Source organism: Pelodiscus sinensis, chromosome 2 (genome assembly GCF_052426305.1).
Source record: "Pelodiscus sinensis isolate ZL-2025 chromosome 2, ASM5242630v1, whole genome shotgun sequence".
NCBI classification, from domain to species: Eukaryota; Metazoa; Chordata; order Testudines; family Trionychidae; genus Pelodiscus; species Pelodiscus sinensis.
In genome coordinates this window covers 13,027,069-13,039,263 of record NC_143053.1, presented here as the reverse complement: position 1 = coordinate 13,039,263, position 12,195 = coordinate 13,027,069, and positions in this window count along the sequence as shown.

The following is a 12,195-nucleotide window of genomic DNA, read 5'->3' as shown; positions in this document are numbered from 1 at the left end:
GTTCAACCCACATTCTATGTAGCACTTACATCATATTTACGGCCTGAGATACTTAAAACACCAGGAGAATATGAATGGGTGCATTGACCTGGACAGGTTTATAGAAGGGATGTAAGTGTACAAGTTCTATTAATTTTGATGGGAACCCTGAATCTTCATCCCCCGACATGGCTTTTTGAAGACCTCATCTTTCCTCTCTAAAATCCAACTGATAATTACACTCAATTGCTTTTTAAAATCAAATCCTCTCCACTCTAATTATATATAGCCTATGATCATTCTGCACCTGCTTCTGGAAATATTATCTTGATTCAAGGATCGGAATTAAGCCAGAATTTAGTCATCATCTTTGATTTCCAAGTTAGGAAGTTGAAGAAGCTGGGATGTTGATTCCTTTTTTGGATTGAGCCATAGAACTAAAATAGAGCCATACAAAACGAAGGGATTTTTCTCACAGAGATTGTTTAAAATAGCTCATTCTGTATTTAGTTAACAACAATAAAGCTGAGATTACTTTTTGAACTGTATTAACATAAAACTATAATGTGCAGTTTGGAATTAAAGCTTTGGCACTTAGGGGCAAAAAAGCCACACAGAAAACCCTCTTTCGTTACCTCTTCCTTGGCTGGCAAATTGGTATTCTGTTGAGCTCCCATTTTACATATTAATCATTATAAGTCATTATGCGGGACCAGTACTTTTTAAATACAATATTTCTCTAAGATGTGCTGTTTCTTATTGCCAAAAAAACATATGTGAGGAATGCTATATGAAAGGGCCAAGTGGCAGATACTGTAGTAGTTTGGGTATTCCTGATAGTTAGGAGAAAGTATTTAGACATAAAAGAGAAACAATAAACTTTGTATTTCCATAGACCCCAATTTAGCAAAGTACATGAATGCATAATTAAATGTAATGTCTATAATTAAAGTTAAGCAATGGAATGAACTACTTTACAGGACTGGGGTCTGAAAGCTGGTGGTGTTTAATTTTCAGTCTTCCAGTTTTCTGGTCAGTAATTCCTCCCCAGGGATGCAGGGAAAAGCAGAATTCCTTACTGAAGTTCAGACTAAAATATTTTAATTTTCCCCCCTGAAATATATTGTGCATTCTAAAAAGTATTTAATAGTAGTTACTAGTGTGCTAGTGATAAGTCTATTTAATTCAAAGTTCATGGAGCAGCACTGAGGAGTAGGAGCAGGTCTAAGTTGTTGTGTGATCAAACACTGCTGACAGCCTAGGTCAGATTGGTTACAAAAGTTCTCTGCTCCTGGGCAGAATGGAGATATATGTAAGTGTGAAAAATAATGACCTTTGCCCTTTCATACGTTCTGGAAGCAGGGGTACTGCCACAGCCCCTGGCTTGAAATGGGTTGTAAGCACCTCCACTATAAAAATTATTCAATCACTCCTGCCCTTACCTGATTTTTTAAAAGCATTTCTTAACCAGCTGTCTGGGTTCTGAAGTATTCAAGTTCTTTTCAATTCAAATGATACAATAGAACCATGTTTTGACTAGAGTTTCAGAGAATTCTTAACTTATTCAGACATGTTTGCTCATCCATAATGAAAGCATACATTTCCTTGAGTTAAAAATGTGTCTTATCTAGGCAGTTTACTCTCCGTCTATTTATGATCATGGAATTGTGAAGGCGAAAGAAATATAAAAGGTATCAATCATATATGCCAGAGAGGATGTCCTGTTGGCTTTTGAATGCACAATATTCACATCTTGAATAAAGAGAAACTTATCAAACTTGAGCAGTATTTGAGTGTCTTTACTTCTCTCTCAAACACACACACACACACACACACACACACACACACACACACACACACATATTCAAATTTATGGATACAGTACTTAGAAATATTTTTCCTAATATCCAACCTAGACCTTCCCCACTGCAACTTGAGACCATTGCTCCTCATTCTGCCATCTGTCACTACTGAAAACAGTCTCTCTCCATCCTCTTTGGAACCTCCCTTCAGGTAGTTAAAGACTGCTATCAAATTCCCCCTCACTCTTCTCTTCTGCAGACTAAATAAGCCCAAATCCCTCAGCCTCTCCTCATAGGTCATGTGCTCCAGCCCCCTACTCATTTTGATTGCCCTCCGCTGGACCCTCTCCATATACCTTAGGCAATGTTGTTGTCACTTATGCCAAATTACCTCGATAACTCATTCCTAGCTTTGCTGCTTATGAGTACTGCAGCTGTTCCAGGTTCAAGGTGATGAAGCTATATCTAGATATTCATATGACCCCAATATAACTGTAGTGTTTGAGCACCTATAACACAACTTTCCATTATGTTTCTTTTGTCTCTCTCTCTTCCCTGAACCTTAGTGCTTCTCCGGGCTTCATGGAGGAGAAAGATTGCTGCACTTTTCATTCTGAAGCAGGAATTGTGTTGGAGTCCATATTTTTTTAGCCTCAAAAGAGAATGGCACATCTATATATGTCTGACTTGTGTTGAGTTCCACAATGGCCAATGACTCTGTTTTGCCTAATTTTGTTCATGCATGCTATAAAAGTCTGACCTAAGACCAACAGGTGTCATTTTGGTGCCCTGATTTCTAGATTGTATCTTTTGATGTGCTTCGTAGTTTCATAAGTTTGTCTTCTGATTCGAATTTTGAAGATTGACCTCTACACTTCATATAGACTCCTGATGGCCCAGTAGCTTCATTTCCAACAGAAAACTTTACTGGTACCATACTGGAAACAAACAAGTCTTAAGATGGAGTTATTACAAGTGTATAAACCACTGAATGCAAACACATCCCACTGAAGAATATCAGACTTATAACCTAGCTTGGGAAATGAATCAGCTAATCATCTGACATGACAATTGATCTGAAAGTTAATAAAGCCAGCAATATATAGAAGCGAGGGCATGTCATCAGCATTTTTCTCAACCAAAGGTCTCACTGGTCTATCCTGAAGTTAAATATTTGTTATTAAATGTCAGAAAATCAAGTAGAAAACTCCCACATCGGGCACAACAGAGATGAACTGTTGATCGCTGCATAGAGGTGTTTGACTTAGGAGAGAAAATGTGTTATGATCTTTCCCTGACAGGATACACCAATAAAAGTTATTAGATGTATTTAAAAGTAAAAGGTCACATTCTATACTAGCACTGCTTCCATTCACTTCAGTATGAGCTGTATGCTTGAAATTGGTCCCCGATATGTACATTGAAAGGGTAGCACCTTTCAATTCTATTGACATGAAGAAAGCAATGCTCTTTTATAACAGCTGACGATCTGATAGAATGTCTGAGCATTCTACATGTGTGGGTCGTAATTGTTGTGATACTTAGAATAGATTTTATACAAAGTACTAAGTCCAGCCAAATGACGACAGAAATTTTTTCCACTCTGTTGCAATGGTGCTGCACCTGGAGTATAGGATTAGGTCTCTAGCTACAGCTAACATTGTAAAACTCAATGCAATTTTAGAAAGGACAAAAGGTTTTTAAAAATTGTTTTTAAAACCAAATTAATCTGTCTGAAATCAATGGCCATTCAATTGACAACAAGCCTCCTTAACCAAACTGTAACTGGTTTTAAACAAAAACACCTTTCAAGCCAGCCAGCTGGAGAAGTTAGGTGTTGGCTTATTATACCTACATAACAATCAATTACCCTTCAGATGATAAAAATCAATGGCAGACACTAAAGGCAAAATGTTTCCCATATTATCTTTCTGATCTCAGAGAATTTTACAAATACTGAACAACTAAGCCTCACAACAGAATGTATTACATTAATTTAAAACAGAGGGATTAAAGCAAAGGTTTGCCAACTGGAGGACCTAAAGTTAGGCATCATGTACTCCACAGTTAAGCAAGTAAAGGAATATGTTGACGTTCATAAGTACTGAGAACCAGAACACCCCTTTGATTCAGTAGTGTTTCATTAGCAGGGACCTGCCAAATTCTTGGTCCATTTTGATTAATTTTATGGTCATAGGATTTAAAAATTAATACAGTCCATAATTTCAGCTATTTAAATCTGTTATGTCACAGTAGTTGTAACTGTAGGGATCCTGACCACAAAAGGAGTTGTGGGGTAGTCACAAGGTTATTGCAGGAGACGTTGTGGTACAGTAACTCCTCACTTAACATTGTACAGGTTGAACCGCTCACATCCAGCATCTTTGGGTATGTCAAGACTGCACCCCTCTGCCAGCAGAGGGATGCAGATTAAGTTGGGCGAAATTGCTAATGAAGCGGGGATTTAAATATCCCGGGCTTCATTAGCATAAAAATGGCCACCGCTTTTTTTGCCACAGAGCTTTGGCGGCGAAAAGCGGCAGTCTAGATGCAGATTTATTGCTAAATAAAGCCTTTGCCGACAGATACCTTATGCTTCGTAAAATGAAGTATAAAGGATCTATCAGCAAAGGCTTTATTTAGCGATAAATCTGCGTCTAGACTGCCGATTTTCGCCACCAAAGCTCTGTGGCGAAAAAAGCGGCAGCTAATTTTAAGCTAATGAAGCACGGGATACTTAAATCCCCGCTTCATTAGCAATTTCCCCCAGCCTAATCTGCATCCCTCTGCTAGCAGAGGGGTGTTGTCTAGACATTCCCTTTGGGATCTGCACGGCGATGAACCAGAGAATTTGCTGAACCATGGCTGGACGGCACCTCTATCTCTTCTGGGTAACCACCCAAGCGCTCAGCTTACAGGGAACACTGCTGGCAACCCCCTGAAACTCTTTTTGGTCAGCCCAGTTTGAAAAACACAGGTCACTGCCCATGAAATCTATATAGCATAGTGTAAAAGCACACAAAAGACCTGATTTCACAGTCTGTGGTGCATTTTTCCTGGCCATTAATTTCTTAGGCCCTATTTGTTAGCAATGAGTGATATGCAGGCAGGCAGAAGATAGGGGAGATCTTAGCTGCCAGTGTAACATAATAAGGCTCTGGAGTTTGAGTACAAAGGCCCTCAAGAGACAGGGTGAAATTCCCTGGTGGCACCACAAACTAGGGTATAGTTTACACTAGAGAGGCACATATATCAGGTCTATCTGTGCTATCTTCCATTGATCTAGCTATGTTAATGTTGTCACAAATTTGTCTCTCTGTCGCACCAATTTTGTGATGACAACACCTCCTCCAGTGGTACAGAGTCACCACTGATTTCATTCAGTTTACACAGTGTCAGTGTAGATACTGCTTTTATCATCGAATCATAGAAGCGGAAGGAACCTCTGCCCTGTTACCAGTGACAGTTATTGGCATTCAGAAGCCATTCCAAAATGCCGACAATACAGATGATATAAGCACTTCTGGTGAGGACACACACCAAGCCCATAAGAAGCCTAGGGCAGAGGCAGAACAGTAATTTTATAATAGAGTCTCTCTGCTGACAGAATCTTGTCGTGTAGACATGGCTAGGTCACTCTTGAACCTTGATCCTCCAAAGGAGCTGCGGATTCACAGTGTATGTGAAAATCAGAGTGCATATGAACAGAAGCTTTTCACTTTAAGCTGCAGGTTGGAAAGCTTTGGCCTACGTGCCTCGCAGAAGGCCACAGATCAAATTAATGGGAATCCAACAGGTCTGCCTTCTGGTTTATTGTTCAAGCCACTAGAAAACCTCCCTTCCTTCTCTAGGGAGCACTACGCACAGGTTTCCTCCTCAGGATTTTAATTAAAGCTTCACCAGTTTAACCAGCATCTTCACTTTCACCCAAATATCAGAGACAAGACAGCAGCCATTTGGCACAATGCATTCAGTTACACACAGGTTTAGAATGCAGGCAGAGTTAGAAAAAATTAGCCCAATGAGCAGGCTGACCGACTTGGGGAGGGGGGGAGATAAAGGGGGCAGTGCCCCATGGCCTGGCAATTAAAGGGACCAGTGACTCTGGCCAATGCCATAGTAGCAGCAGCAGTGACACCCTGGGCCCATTAAATAACTGCTGAAGTGCCGCGCCACATGCTCCAGGTAGTGCTAAAGGCCGGAGGAGGCATGTGCCCTGTTCTGGGCAGTGCTGAGGGCAACTGCCCTGAGCCCTGCCCCTTCCACCTTTGATCCACCCCTTCCAGGAGCTTGGATCCATCTCCTCGCCCCACCATGGCTGATGGAGTTCCTGAGATTGACGAGTCTGTCTGACGATGCTGATGCTCATACTATGCCAATAACAGTGATTTTTAATATACATTTTAGAGTTCAGCTGATGAAATTGTTAGCAAAAAAGCTCTATAATAATATAAAGACAGAGATGGTAGCTAATGGCCCTGTGTATTTACAAATCTCTCAGTTAAAAATAACCCTCTCTTTTGCCTGACAAGTTTCAGAGGGATAGCTATGTTATTCTGTATCTGGAAAAACAAAGAGGAGTCCTGTGGCACCCTAGAGACTAACAGATGTATTAGGGCATAAGCTTTCATGGGTAAAACCCACTTCATCTGATGGGTTGCTAAGTCTGAGGAAGTGGGTTTTACCTGCAAGGGTGTGTCTACACTGCACCATTATTTCAAGATAACTAGCATTATTTCGAAATAACAATATGAGTGTCTATGCGGCCATTCCGTTATTTCAGAATAATTTCGAGATAACGGATGGCTTATTCCGAAATCTGTAAGCCTCATTCTATGAAGAATAATGCCTGTTCTGAAATATCTATTTCGAAATAAGACATTCATAGATGCTCCACTTTTGTTGTTTTGAAATAACCCAACACCTTTTTTCGAAAAATCTTTTTTTGGTAGCTTTTTTTCAAAATCTTTACCTGCATCTAGACTGCTGCCACATTCTTTCAGAAGTAAATTGAAAGAATGTGGCAGTTTCTGTGACCGCAGAAAACCTTGTTTTATGAGGAAGAACGCCTTTTTTCAAAAAGTGCTTCATAATGCAAACTGTGCTTTTTTGAAGGAGAGCATCCAGACTGCCTTGGTGCTCTCTTTCAAAAAAGTGGCTTGCTTTTTCAAAAGTACTGGTTATAGTCTAGACGCTCTTTTTCAGAGGATACCTCTGGCTCCAGAAGGGGGTACTTCATCCACTGAGCAAAGTCCCCCACCTCCTATACACCTTTACCTTTCCTTTGTCACAAGGGTACCAGGTCCATCCATCACCAAGTGGGTGGTGGCTTGTCCCCAGAGAGTGGGTCTTGAATCCTCCACCTCTGGCTTTAGAGACAGGCATCTTAGCTACTGCACCATCAGAGGACCCCCCTGAACCTCGCTACATTCTGTACCCCAGGTGAATGTCCTGGCAGAAGTCCCACCTCCCCCAGGATGGGACGGGACAGGACAGCCAATACCCAGGCAGCCCCAATGGAAGGCAGGATAAGGGATGCCCTCAAGGTATACTGCTACAGTGGGTTCTAGCATAGCCTATAGGCTAGGGCACTCACCTGGAGAGAGCAGAGTGGTGGGTTCAAAAAAGGCATTTGGTCTAGATGTAGCTGAAGTGTGCAAGGTTCTTTCAAAAAAGTGTTTTTTCCCCAAAAGAACCACATCTAAACTGCTTTCTTTTTCAACAAAACCTCTTCCGATAACACAATCGGAAGAAGATATGAAATTAGCTCCAAATTTGCATATTTTCTTTCAGCAGAAGAAAGCAGTCTAGACATAGCCTATGAATGCTGGATAACAAAGCTTTCACTTTATCTTAAAAAATAATTCGTTACTTCAGATCTCTGTGGAACTCCCCAGCTACTGCAAATGTAGGCATTTAACCCATAAATCCCACAAAACTCACTCTGCACTTTTTTTCTTTCTCAGAGCTTTGGAATTCTATTCTGTTAATACAGAACACTGACCCAGAGGCTATTAAAGTCGTCCAGCAGCATCCATTTTACACCTAGCCACTATTCAGTTTAAAGTGTTCGGAAAACCCTTGAGAAGTTCTTTTTAACCAAACTGTTTTTTGTTTTGTTTTGTTTTGTTTCTTTTTTAAAATAGATTCATTTTGGCAGAAGATTTCATCAGTGTTTCTCCTCTGTTTAAAAAAAGCACCATAAAAGATTAGAGGAAATGGGCTAGATTTATAATGGAAAATGGATCAGCTAGTATAAATTGGCCTGGTGCCTTTGATTTCAATTAGACTATGGAACTTTACACCAGCTGCTTGGTATTAGTTGCTAAATGCCCTCAACTGTGAATCATCTTGTAGTCTATTAGAGGATATAAAATAGTCTAAAACTGTGGGGACTGAGCATTTATTTTCACTGAGTGACCATATATGCAGCTGTGCTAAGGAATCAGGTTCTTAGTTTCCTGAATGAATATGGACTTAAGGGCCTAAATTTGCACAGTGTTATCCTCAGTACACTGTGTTGGAAGCAGTGTTCTCTCTAATCGTTAGATGCATGGCCTTGCTGTGTGACCTCAGCGAAGTAATTGAATCATTAACATTATCCAACTGCAGAATGGGTATCACAAGATGGTATCATCAAATGGTTGGGAGGCTCAGCGAATGCTTGTAAAGAGCTTCCAGCTGCTTGGATGAAAGTTGATGGGTATGGACAAAGTAACATTTACAGAGCTAAAATGATCTGTACAAATACATTTTAAACTTATAGGTGAACCCTTATTTATTGTCCCACTAACTTTAGAAGGACTGTGCTTATGACTATGGTCTCTGCAACGGGGCCCACAGATTTTCTAGTGTGAATCTATGTGGTGGGTTGCAATTCACCAATTTATTTTCCATTTTTACAGGTATGTTCATCAAATTATACCTTCGTACGAAGCAGCTAGTAGCCAGAGGTTCAGGATCAAGTGTTGTATTTTTCAAGCATGGGACCTATATCAGCCTAACAGGGCAGCTAATCCAGTCATTCTGGCCAGGAAGGAGACAGGAAAGGAGAGTGAATACCAAAGAGGAGAGGGGGATGATAAGCAAGAAGATGAGTCTCTTTAAGTCCCTCTACATGGATGAGATTCATGCACCACTTTCATTCCATTTTAATCCCGAGGGCTTGAATAGGATTTCCTTGGGATGGTTGGCCCAAGCCCAGTGCTGATCACGTTCACGGGGATGAATGTCATCTTGAGAAGGAGATGATCACAATCAACCCATATCACCAGCTCCCCAGCCAGAGAAGACCTGATTGAAAGCTCATTGAAATCAGTGGGAATCTTTCCATCGACTACAATACAGTTTGGATTCAGCCTTAAAGGCCTGATTTTAAAGGTAGTTAGACACCAAAGAGGAAGTGGGCCTGGCCCACGAAAGCTCATCACCTATTTAATTAAACCATCTTGTTAGTCTTTAAAGTGCTACATAGTTTTTCCTTTTGTTATACCAAAGGATCCAGTTAGACATTTGGCAGAACTTTCAAAAGTGCCTACACCCAAGCTCCCATTGAAAACTGATCTTTAAAAATTTGACAGTATGGCTACGTCTACACTGGCATGATTTTCCGGAAATGCTTTTAACAGAAAAGTTTTCCGTTAAAAGCATTTTCGGAAAAGCGCGTATAGATTGGCAGGACGCTTTTCCAGAAAAGCACATTTTCCGGAAAAGCGTCCGTGGCCAATCTAGACTCGCTTTTCCACAAAAAAAGCCCTGATCGCCGTTTTTGCGATCAGGGCTTTTTTGCGGAAAACAGAACTATGCTGTCTACACTGGCCCTGTCGGGCAAAAGTCTTTCGGAAAAAGACTTTTGCCCGAACAGGAGCAGCATAGTTTTTCCGGAAAAGCACTGATGATTTTACATTAGATCGTCAGTGCTTTTCCGGAAATTCAAGCGGCCAGTGTAGACAGCTGGCAAGTTTTTCCAGAAAATCAGATGATTTTCCGGAAAAACTTGCCAGTGTAGACACAGTTATGTGTTTTGCATTGACCAACATGACCTATACCTTCCAGGCAACCTGCCATAGCACTGTCTTTTCTCCTGGATCTGATCTCCTCCTTTAAGAGTGCTTTAAATCTGCATTTGATAAATCCAGAAGCTCTGTTGTGATTTGGCATGGTGGAAGGGGAGAAAGGAAGTAGTGCAACTGAATAAAATGGGCAAAGTTCAGATTGTGTTTTCATTTATTTGAGCAGTCTTATCCTTTCCTAATACATAACTTCCACTTCTGAGGGCATCATCTATAAAACACTGAGGCAAGGTAAAAATTACTGAGCTTATCTGTGATGCTTGTAACACCAATAAAAAGGATTAATCAATTCTCAGAAGTTGCTAGGAAACCAGCTTCTGCCATTAGGATAACTAACCAACCAATAAAAGATTGGTCTGAGGATTCAGTGTTTTGTATGTTATGTTTCTGCATGTTGTTGCCTAATATCCTGCAGGAAGAAATGTGTGGGTGGAGGGTTTTAGGTAGAGAAGGCCAGAGCATGACAATTCAATTTCATAAGAGCTTGCAAATTTTTAACATTTGTTAATGTTACTCAATGAAGAAAAAAAGAACCTTTCCAATGTTACTAAGGAAACAGAATTGTGTTGAAATGGCCAATTACAGATTTACAGTAAGAAAAGATCAGGTTTTTTATTTTCTTGTTTTTTCCCTGATCTGGGAGTCCAGGACCTCAAATAACCTCCTATTGAAAACTTCTTCAAACTGGAGATGTCCTTGCTAAATGTTTTGCCTTCAAAACAGCATATTTCAAGGAAAGTACATTTTATGGAACAGGTTCTGACCAGCTTTAGTTGTAAGAAAATCTGAACACTCGTAACTATTTTGCTCATAACATTCAATTTAGTACTTAATGAAAAGAACTTATTACTTTTCATACTCTCTGCTAGTGCTGATAGGTGAAACAAATGGCCTTATATGATGAGATAACTGTCTCTGTGAATATAGGGAAAGTGGGGGACATGGTAAATCTTGACTTTAGCAAAGCTTTTGATACAGTCTCCTGTAATACTGTTGCCAGCAAGTTAAAAAAGTATGGATGGGATGAATGGACTAGAAGGCAAAATAGAAAACTGGCTAGGTTATCAGGCTGAATAGGTGGTGATCAATGCCTTGATGTCTAGTTGGCAGCTGACATCAAGTGAAATAAAACAAAGATAGTTTTAGGGTTGGTTTTGTTTATTAATAATTCCGATGATGGGATGAACTGCATGCTCAACAAGTTCACAGATGACACTAAGCTGGGGAGAAGAGACAGATATGTTGGAGGATAGTGATAGGGTCCAGTGTGACCTAGACAAATTGGAAGACTGGGCCAAAAGAAATCTGATGAGGTTCATCATGGACAAGAGTAGAGTCCTGCACTTAGGAGGAAGAATCCCATTCATTATTACAGGCTGGAGACTGACGGGCTAAAGAAAAGGCCTGGGGATGATGGTGGTGGATCAGAGGCAGGCTATGAATCAAGAGTGAACCCTTGTTGCTCAGAATCTTAACAGCATATTGGACTGCATTAGTAGGAGCATTGTCAGCAGTTTGAAGGACGTGATTATGCCCCTCTCTTCAGCAGTGGCAAGGCCACATTGCATCCAGTTTTGGGCCCCCACTGCAGAAAGGTTGTGAACAAATTGGAAGGGCAATGAATATTATTAGGGGTCTGGGGCACATGATTTCTGAGGAGATGCTGAGGGAACTGGGCTTATTTAGTCTGCAGAAGAGCAGAGGGAGAGGGGATTTTATAGCAGCCTTCAAGTTCCTGAAGGGGGATTCCAAAGATGGAGAGGGGCTGTTGTCAGTGATGGCAGATGACAGAACAAGGAGCGATGGTCTCCAGTTGCAGTGGGGGAGGTCTAGGTTGGATATTAGGAAAAACTACTTCACTCGGGGGAAGAGCGGGAGAGGAATGAAGCACTGGAATGCGTTACTTAGGGTGGCCATGGAATCTCCATCCTCAAACATTTTAAATCCAGGCTTAACAAAGCCCTGTCGAGGATGATTTAGTTGGGGGTAGGGTTGCCAGGTGTCCAGTTTTGAACTAGACAGTCCAGTATTTGAGTTTTCTGTTCAGGAAACAAATTGAGAAAACATAAATGAGAAAATATAAATGTCTGGTATTTTCTAAATATAGATGTAATATAAATTGTGATGTAATGTCAAGTGTGTCCAGTACTTTTGTTGAAACCATTTGACAACCCTAGTTGGGGAGCTGCTTTGAGCTGTGGGATGGACAAGATGGCCTCTTGAGGTTTCTTCCAGCTCTTATCTTTTATGATTCTATGAATTCTTCATTCTGTGGAAGTCAATAGAAAAACTCTCATTAATGTGAGATAGGGCAAGGTTTTACCCTGTTACCAACACAGTGA